Genomic DNA, 10,517 nt, shown 5'->3' with positions numbered 1-10,517 from the left:
ATGTAAAAAATAAAATCGCCTCCTTTTTTCCCCATATTTTAAATATAAACAAATAATAAAAAATTAAAGAAAAATAGTTTCGTCTTGTCCCTAATAGTCCAGACTATGAGAATATGATGTTATTTATGCTGCATGATTATAGAAGAGAAAAAATAACAGAGAAAATCTATTAGTAGATAGTCATAGATTAGTGACTCTTGTAGATGAGAACAAATCCCTGGGTGTCCATACAGGGGATGTAGCTCAGTGGTAGAGCGCATGCTTTGCATGTATGAGGCCCTGGGTTCAATCCCTGACATCTCTATGTTTTGTGATAAAAAAAAAAACTAGAAAAGTTTCCAAACATTCAGGAATCTGATACGTGTGAGTATACAGCGGTTCGTCTGTCTGGGTGTAACACAGAAACTGCACACAGAACTAAATATCAGATAGGGACTAGTGTTGAGCGACACTAAAATGCTCGGGTGCTCGAAGCTCGGCCCGAGCTCGCCGTGATACTCGGTTGCCGGACCCGAGCAATGAACCCAATGTCCCTATGGGAGACCCGAGCATTTTTGCGGCGGCACCCCCGGCAGTCTGTAGAAAGCCTAAAAAGTGCCCAAAACGATAGTGACAGTGCTCAAATGACACGGGGACAGCATGGGGATCGCCCCAGGAAGCATTTCTGACCCCCAGGTCACTGCTGTCAATAACGTGGTCAGAGGTATTAAGCCACTTTTACGGGCTCACAATAGAAGGTTCAAAAATGAAACTGAAACTGTTTTCCTGTGAAATATGTTAAGGAACATCCTTTCCAGGGTAATGACTTGTGTATAAGGTAAAATAAATAACCAAAAACAAAAATACTCCTCCACACCTTGGGCTATGTTCACAAGTAGCATTTTTTATGCGTTTTTGCACTTTTGCATTGCTTTCAACCGTGACAAATGCAATCACCGGGAAATGTCATTTTAACATTTTACAACCTTATCTGGCCATGTGCTGTGTGACACATGCATACAGTGCTGAAAAGACATGGGAACAGCATGGGGAAGACCCCTGGATGCATCTCTGACACCTAGGTCACTGCCTAAAAGTGTGCCCATCAGAAATGATCCTTGCCGCATCAGAAGATGCAGACTTGCAACTATCCCCGTGCAAGTCCTTGTCCCAGGGCAGTGTTCAATTGTACCTCCCCCATTCCTTGCAATGAAAGAGCAAGTATGCAGCCTGCCACCCACTCACCCACCCCCAGGCTGCAATACCATACTGCTTGCTTGCTTGCACTTGAAATTGGGCCTTTTAGGCATGTGGAGGCGGAATCTGGCCACCACGTCATGGCTGCGTCGGCGGCCTGGTATCCATACTCAGTCCCCAGCCGCCCGGCGGCCGGGTGTCCACGCTTGGTCCGCAGCCGCCGGGGGTGGTCGGGTGTTTACGCTTGGTCCCCATCCGCCAGGGGGCGGCCGGGTGTCCATACTCGGTCCCCAGCCGCCCCGCGGCCGGGTGCCCACACACGGTCCCCAGCCGCCTGGGGGCGGCTGGGTGTCCATAAACGATCCCCAGCTGCCCCTATTTGTCTCGGTGCGCCTTATACACAAGCGCGCATACCAAAACATTACCTGTGACCTCCCCAGTGCATTTAGTGGGAAGGACAGCCTAACCACAAACACGTGGACAAGTGAATGTGGCCAGGGATGGTCCATCTCACTGACGCCTTCACACTGGGTTAATATTGTGGAAGCCGGGATACAGCTGGACACTGTGATGCAACACGTCCTCCAGACATAGAGGATTGCGGGTCCTGGGTCAATCAGGCTTCAACACAAAGTTCAGAAGGTAAACAGCAGCAATGGTCGGCCTCCTACACAACGAGTAAATTATTTATGATCATGAGGCTATCCATCTCATTAGCTTTCTGTTCCTTGGAATGCAAGCTCATGTATGTAGTAGCGGCTAGGCCTGAGGTGGTCAACGTTTTGGCGCATATCCTACCTCCTCCGAGGATTTCTGGATGTTATCCTGCTACTATCCCAGTTCTATGACTCCTGTTAAAACAAAGCTTCAGGTGATGAATGATGGATGAGGTGGTGGCAAAGGAGAAAGAGCAGGAGGAACAGGGACCATTCACATCAATATCAGGCCAGTCAACCACACATGTCTTGTAGGATATATTTCTGTACCAAAAGGAGCGGTTCGGCTACACAGTTATAGGGCATACAGTGAGTGCAATGCCTACCAAAAATTTCGAGGCACTCCAAAGCCCCTTGGAAGTGACATGGAGGTCAGAGGGCCTTAACTAAACCATTTTTTCCATTTATAGCAACTGGGACTCCAGTACACTGTTGGCCTTAGCAGTGAATGGAAGAGTCGTGGAGGTTAGAGGTAACTGAAAACAACATTTCAATGCCCCTTGGAAGAGCTGTGTAGTTCACAGTGGTTTAACAAGACCATTTTAATGCCCCTTGGAAGAGACGTGGAGGTCACAGTAGCTTAACAAGATGGTTTTAATGCCCCTTAGGAGAGACATGGAGGTCACAGTAGCTTAACAAGATGGTTTTAATGCCCCTTGGAAGAGTGGTGGAGGTTACAGTGGAATAAAAAGACAATATCAATGCCCCTTGGAAGAGACGTGGAGTTCAGAGTGGTTTAACAAGACGGTTTTAATGCCCCTTGGAAGAGACGTGGAGTTCAGAGTGGTTTAACAAGACGGTTTTAATGCCCCTTGGAAGAGACGTGGAGGTCACAGTAGCTTAACAAGACGGTTTTAATCCCCCTTGGAAGAGACGTGGAGTTCAGAGTGGTTTAACAAGATGGTTTTAATGCCCCTTGGAAGAGACGTGGAGGTCACAGTATCTTAACAAGACCGTTTAAATGCCCCTTGGAAGAGACGTGGAGGTCACAGTAGCTTAACAAGACGGTTTTAATGCCCCTTGGAAGAGACGTGGAGTTCAGAGTGGTTTAACAAGACGGTTTTAATGCCCCAACCAACCGCGACCAATCAGCGAGATTGGCGCTTAATTTAAACAGCGCTATGAGCTCCCGACGGCAAGTGTGAACGGAGGACCGAGGAGCGGCACCGCCGGTCAGGATGCTTCTGCTGCGAGCAGCCGCTCATCTCCCAGCTGCTGGCAGCGGAAGTACCCGCACAGGCAGCACCGTTCCTCGGTCCTCACTAATACGACGCTGATTGGTTGCGGCCGCCGGCCCCGACCAATCAGCGATTTTGGTGGCAAATTGAAACACCGCTCTGCTGATTGGTCGCTACCGCCAGCCGCGACCAATCAACGATTTTGGCGAAAAATTTAAACAATGCTCTGTTGATTGGTCGCGAATTCCAGCCGCGACCAATCAGCGAGATTGGCACCAAATTTAAACAACGCTCTGCTGATTGGTCGCGGACGGCAGACGCGACCAATCAGCGAGATTGACGCCAAATTTAAACAATGCTCTGCTAATTGGTCTCAGTCGCCGGCCTCGAACAATCAGCAGTATTGGCGCAAAATTTAAATTCCGATCTGCTGATTGGTCGCGACCGCCGGGCGTGACCAATCAGCGATTCTGGCGCCAAATGTAAACCCCGCTCTGCTGATTGATCGCGGTGGCCGGCCGCGACCAATCAGCAATTTTGGTGCCAAATTTAAACAACACTCTGCTGATTGGTCGCTGTCGCCGGCCGCAACCAATCAGCAGTATTAGCGCCAAATTTAAACACCGCTCTGCTGATTAGTCGAAACCAATATATAGAAAGGATATAAACGAGCTTGAAAAGGTACAAAGGAGGGTAACAAAATTAATAAGTGGAATGGAGGGACTGCAATACCCAGAGAGGTTGGCAAAACTAGGACTATTCATCCTGGAAAAGAGAAGGTTGAGGGGGGACATAATAAATGTGTACAAATATGTTAGGGGACAGTATAGAGACCTTGCCCGGGATTTGTTCAAAAGGAGGGATATTACGGTAACAAAAGGGCATTCATTAAGACTGGAAGAGAAAAGGTTCCAGCACCAGCATAGGAAGGGGTTCTTTACGGTAAGAGCAGTGAAAATATGGAATTCACTGAGTGAGGAGACGGTAATGTCGGATTCACTAAACCAGTTCAAGCGGGGACTGGATGCATTTCTAGATACCAGGCAGATTTCAGCATATACTTAAAAATAGAATAAAATAGTAGGTTGATACAGGGATTTATTCTGACTGCTGGTTTCAGAGTCGGGAGGGAATTTTTCCTCAGGTGAAGATTGGCCAAATCATTTGGGGTTTTTGCCCTCCTCTGGATCAACTTTAGCAACTACAGAACTTACAGGTCGAACTTGATGGACGCAAGTCTTTATTCGGCTCTACTAACTATATAGTGATGTCACAGTACAGAGATAATGCACATAGTGAGGTCACAGTACAGAGATAATGTATATAGTGATGTCACAGTAGAGAGATAATAAAGACAGTGATGTCACATTACAGACATAATACACATAGTGATGTCACAGTGCAGAGATAATAAACACAGTGATGCCACATTACAGAGATAATACACATAGTAATGTCACAGTAGAGAGATAATAAACACAGTGATGCCACATTACAGAGATAATACACATAGTGATGTCACAGTGCAGAGATAATGCACATAGTGAGGTCACATTACAGAGATAATACACATAGTAATGTCACAGTAAAGAGATAATAAGCACAGTGATGTCACATTACAGAGATAATACACATAGTGATGTCACAGTACAGAGATAATGCACATAGTGATGTCACAGTGCAGAGATAATGCAGATAGTGAGGTCACAGTACAGAAATAATGAACATAGTGAGGTCACAGTGCAGAGATAATGCAAATAGTGAGGTCACAATACAGAGATAATGCACATAGTGAGGTCACAGTACAGAGATAATGCACATAGTGAGGTCACAGTAGAGAGATAATAAACATAGTGATGTCACATTACCGAGATAATACACATACACATAGTGATGTCACAGTACAGAGATAATGCACATAGTGATGTCACAGTAGATAGATAATGCACATAGTGAGGTCACAGTACAGAGATAATGCACATAGTGATGTCACAGTAGAGAGATAATAAACAGTGATGCCACATTACAGGGATAATACACATAGTGATGTCACAGTACAGAGATAATAAACACAGTGATGTCACATTACAGAGATAATACACATAGTGATGTCACAGTACAGAGATAATGCCCATATTGAGGTCAAAGTACAGAGATAATGCACATAGTGAGGTCACAGTACAGAGATAATGCACATAATGAGGTCACAGTAGAGAGATAATGCACATAGTGAGGTCACATTACAGAGATAATGCACATAGTGAGGTCACAGTACAGAGATAATGCACATAGTGAGGTCACAGTACAGAGATAATGCACATAGTGATGTCACAGTGCAGAGATAATGCACATAGTGAGGTCACAGTACAGAGATAATGCACATAGTGAGGTCACAGTACAGAGATAATGCACATAGTGAGGTCACAGTACAGAGATAATGCACATAGTGAGGTCACAGTGCAGAGATAATGCACATAGTGAGGTCACAGTACAGAGATAATGCACATAGTGAGGTCACAGTGCAGAGATGATGCACATAGTGAGGTCACAGTACAGAGATAACACACATAGTGAGGTCACAGTACAGAGATAAAGCACATAGTGAGGTCACAGTAGAGAGATAATAAACACAGTGATGTCACATTACCGAGATAATACACATAGTGATGTCACAGTACAGAGATAATGCACATAGTGATGTCACAGTACATAGAAAATGAACATAGTGAGGTCACAGTACAGAGATAATGCACATAGTGAGGTCACAGTACAGTGCAGAGGCTCTGCAGCCTATCAATTTCTGGTATATATTTTTCACTGCTTGTGTGATCTGTCCTGAAAACTGCATTATATCTCCATGCAATGCTCTGCAGCCTATCAATTTCTGGTATATATTTTTTCACTCCTCTAGCTTTTTTATTCCATGATACTTAAAGGTCATCACACTTACTTTAAGAGTTTATGATCCATGCCGAGTTTACTAGTCTTTTTTTTTTTTTTTTTTCCCTGCACTTTATGGTCTCCTGTTGTCTTTTAAGCTAGTGATTGATTGTTAATGAGTTAAATCTGTGCAGATCTAAGCAGATACGTCCCTATATATTGAGACTTAGTTAAGGGGAGGCATTTATGCGGGGGCATTTATGCATACTTTATCGAAGTGCCATAATTTAGCAAAGTGCCCTGGCAGTTAGAAAATGGCAGTTGGACAGGGCAGGAGACAGGTAAGACATGCAAGACAATTAAACAAACTTGCTTCCAGGTCATCTTTTTGGCAAACAGTATTCACCATTTGTATCTGTGCCATTTATACTCTGGTTGCTACAATCATCCACATTCACCGTTCTCCCACAAATGCGGCACACTTCATCCATATTAATCCCTCACTCCTCTCTTCTCCTATGTACAGTTGTCATGCTCTCTTCACAATGTTATACCACGCAGATCCATTCATTCCCACCATACAACGCAGGAAACGCTCTCACAAATCACTCAATCATCTGCTCACTCTCTGTATCTTCCTTCTATTAGTCGCAGGTGATATTTCTCCCAACCCAGGACCCTCCAGTAATAATAACACTAACTCTTTCCCTGTTACATTCAGAAACCCTGCTAATCTCATTAATATTCCCTGCATATCTTCTGTCTCATTCAACTGTGCCCTTTGGAATGCACGCTCAGCTTGTAATAAACTCTCTTACATCCATGACTTTTTCCTCTCTAATTCCCTCAACCTTCTGGCTCTCACTGAAACCTGGATCCAGCAGTCGGACACCACCGCCGCTGCAGCTCTCTCCTATGGTGGCCTACATTTCTCTCATACCCCGCGACCTGACAACAGATCAGGTGGAGGTGTTGGTCTGCTTCTTTCAACAAAATGTACTTTTCAGGTTATCCCCCCTGTACCCTCCCTTATCTTCCCGTCCTTTGAGGCCCACACAGTCAGACTCTACCGGCCCTTCTCCCTGCGAGTGGCGGTTGTCTATCGCCCCCCAGGTCCCCTCCATCAATTCCTGGATCACTTTGCTGCCTGGCTTACAAATTTTCTATCCTGCGACATCCCCACGATAATCATGGGAGACTTTAACATCCCAATTGGCGATTCTCTTTCCCCATCTGCCGCTCACCTTTTATCGCTAACCTCCTCCTTCGGCCTTTCACAGCTTGCTAATTCTCCTACACATGAGGACGGGAACACATTGGACCTGATCTTCTCCCGGCTTTGCTCAGTACATGACTTTACTAACTCTCCCCTTCCACTCTCTGACCATAATCTTCTTTCATTCTCTGTCAAGAACTGTGACTCTACTCAAGACACTCCCACCGTCCACACTTATAGAAATTTACGCGCCATTAACACCCAGAAATTTATAAAAAGGTTGCAATCATCATTGGCCCCAATCTCCTCCCTCTCATGTCCCGAATCTGCATTGAAGCATTATAACAAAATAATGCTATGCGCCCTGGATGAAGCCGCACCTCCTACACAAAGAACAATTCGGCATAGACGGCGACAACCCTGGCACACGCCTCAAACACGTCTTCTCCAGCGGTCCTCCAGGTGCGCTGAACGGCTGTGGAGAAAATCAAATCTGCCCGAAGATTTCCTCCACTATAAATTTATGCTGAAAACATATAACTCTGCCCTTCACCTCTCCAAACAAACCTACTTTAACAACCTCATCATCTCACTTTCCAATAATCCTAAACGACTCTTTGACACGTTTCATTCTCTCCTCAATCAAACAGCACAGGCCCCGACCACCGACCTCAGCGCTGACGATCTGGCTAACTATTTCAAAGAAAAAATTGACCATATCCGACAGGAAATTTTCTCCCAATCCCCAAATGTTATGCATGCTCCCCCCCGCCACATTGTATCTTGCTCATTTTCTGACTTCGAACCAGTCACGGAAGATGAAGTGATCAGGCTCCTTGCATCTTCTCGCCCTACCACCTGCACCAGCGACCCTATTCCCTCACATCTCCTTCAGTCCCTTGCTCCAGCTGTCACCTCTCACCTAACTAAAATTTTCAACCTTTCCCTCTCATCTGGTATCTTTCCCTCTTCTTTTAAGCACGCCAGCATACAACCATTACTTAAAAAACCATCCCTCGACCAGAACTGCACGGCCAACTACAGACCTGTTTCCAATCTTCCCTTTATCTCTAAACTCCTGGAACGCCTGGTCCACTCCCGTCTAATCCGCTATCTCTCAGACAACTCTCTTCTTGACCCTTTACAATCTGGTTTCCGCTCTTTACATTCTACTGAAACTGCCCTCACTAAAGTCTCTAATGATCTACTAACAGCTAAATCTAATGGTCACTACTCCCTGCTGATTCTCCTGGATCTCTCTGCAGCATTTGACACTGTGGATCATCAGCTCCTCCTCACTATGCTCCGCACTATTGGCCTCAAGGACACGGTTCTCTCCTGGTTCTCCTCTTATCTCTCTGACCGCTCCTTCTCTGTGTCTTTCGCCAGCTCCTCCTCCTCCCTACTTCCTCTTACTGTCGGGGTTCCACAAGGATCAGTCCTAGGCCCCCTTCTTTTCTCCTTATACACTGCTCCTATTGGACAAACAATCAGTAGATTCGGTTTTCAGTACCATCTCTATGCTGATGACACCCAATTATACACCTCTGCTCCGGACATCACCCCTGCATTACTACAAAAGACCAGTGATTGTCTTTCTGCTGTGTCTAACATTATGTCCTCCCTCTGCCTAAAACTGAATCTGTCAAAAACTGAACTACTCGTCTTTCCTCCCTCCATTAATCTACCTGTGCCCGATATTGCCATCTCCGTTTGTGGCTCAACCATTACTCCCCAGCTACAAGCCCGCTGTCTTGGGGTCATTTTTGATTCAGATCTTTCTTTCACTCCTCACATCAAATCACTCGCTCGTTCATGTCATCTACACCTCAAAAACATCTCAAGAATCAGGACTTTTCTCACCTTTGACTCGGCAAAAACTCTTACTGTCGCTCTTATTCATTCTCGTCTTGACTATTGCAACGCTCTACTAATCGGTCTCCCTCTTACTAAACTCTCCCCTCTCCAATCCGTCCTGAACGCAGCAGCCAGGATCATATTCCTCGCCAACCGCTACACCGATGCCTCTTCCCTGTGCCAGTCATTGCATTGGTTGCCCATCCAATATAGAGTTCGTTTTAAACTTATCACGCTTACCCACAAAGCGCTCCATGCTTCAGTACCCCCCTACATCTCCTCCCTTGTCTCAGTCTACCACCCTACATGTGCCCTCCGTTCTGCAAATGACTTGAAACTAAAATCCTCCATAATCCGAACTTCCCACTCCCGTCTCCAAGATTTCTCGCGTGCTGCGCCAATTCTCTGGAATGCACTACCCAGGACAGTTCGATTAATTCCCAATACCCACAGTTTCAAGCGAACCCTAAAAACACATTTCTTTAGACTGGCGTATCACCTAAACACACTCTGTCCATCCCAGCTTTCCCCCATATTAAAATCTTCTTCAACTTCGGGTTCAAACCAACCATGCACATAAAAGCCTCTGTCAGGACTGCACACATACTGGCTGGCGACCAGTCCATGTATTATTATTTATCCTATTCAGTATATCAAGGCTGCATTATACAATATATGTACTTTTTACCTTTTGTGTCTCCCCCACTTCCTCATAGACTGTAAGCTCGCGAGCAGGGCCCTCACTCCGTTCGATATGAGATATGCTTATTCTGTATTGTCTGTATAAGTCCCCCCTAAAATTTGTAAAGTGCTGCGGAATATGTTGGCGCTATAAAAATAAACTATTATTATTATTATTATTATTAGAGATAATAAACACAGTGATGTCACAGTACAGAGATAATAAACACAGTGATGTCACATTACAGAGATAATACACTTAGTGATGTCACAGTACAGAGTCACTAAACACAGTGATATCACATTACAGAGATAATACACATAGTGATGTCACAGTACAGAGAAAATGCACATAGTGATGTCACAGTACAGAGATAATGCTCATAGTGAGGTCACAGTACAGAGGTAATGCACATAGTGAGGTCACAGTACAGAGATAATAAACAAAGTGATGTCACAGTACAGGGATAATAAACAAAGTGTTGTCACATTACAGAGATAATACACATAGTGATGTCACAGTACAGAGATAATGCACATAGCGATGTCACAGTGCAGAGATAATGCACATAGTGAGGTCACAGTACAGGGATAATGCACATAGTGAGGTCACAGTAGAGAGATAATAAACACAGTGATGTCACATTACAGACATAATACACAGTGAGGTCACAGTACAGAGATAATGCACATAGTGAGGTCACAGTACAGGGATAATGCACATAGTGAGGTCACAGTAGAGAGATAATAAACACAGTGATGTCACATTACAGAGATAATACACATAGTGATGTCACAGTACACAGATAATAA

The 10,517-nt window shown here is 44.9% G+C and overlaps 1 non-coding gene across 1 annotated transcript; it reads left to right on the top strand.

Annotated features, from left to right (window-relative positions):
• The first annotated feature begins 232 nt into the window (after positions 1 to 232).
• TRNAA-UGC (transfer RNA alanine (anticodon UGC)) lies at positions 233 to 304 on the top strand. The gene has a single exon. It is a non-coding gene; the product is annotated as a tRNA-Ala (tRNA).
• The last annotated feature ends 10,213 nt before the right edge of the window (positions 305 to 10,517 follow it).

The sequence above is a fragment of the Phyllobates terribilis genome, unplaced genomic scaffold (assembly GCF_046119375.1).
Source record: "Phyllobates terribilis strain yellow unplaced genomic scaffold, ASM4611937v1 Scaffold_81__1_contigs__length_6697587, whole genome shotgun sequence".
In the NCBI taxonomy this organism is placed as follows: Eukaryota; Metazoa; Chordata; class Amphibia; order Anura; family Dendrobatidae; genus Phyllobates; species Phyllobates terribilis.
The sequence above is the reverse complement of the archived record's forward strand: the minus strand, read 5'-3'. Positions and strand labels throughout refer to the sequence as shown.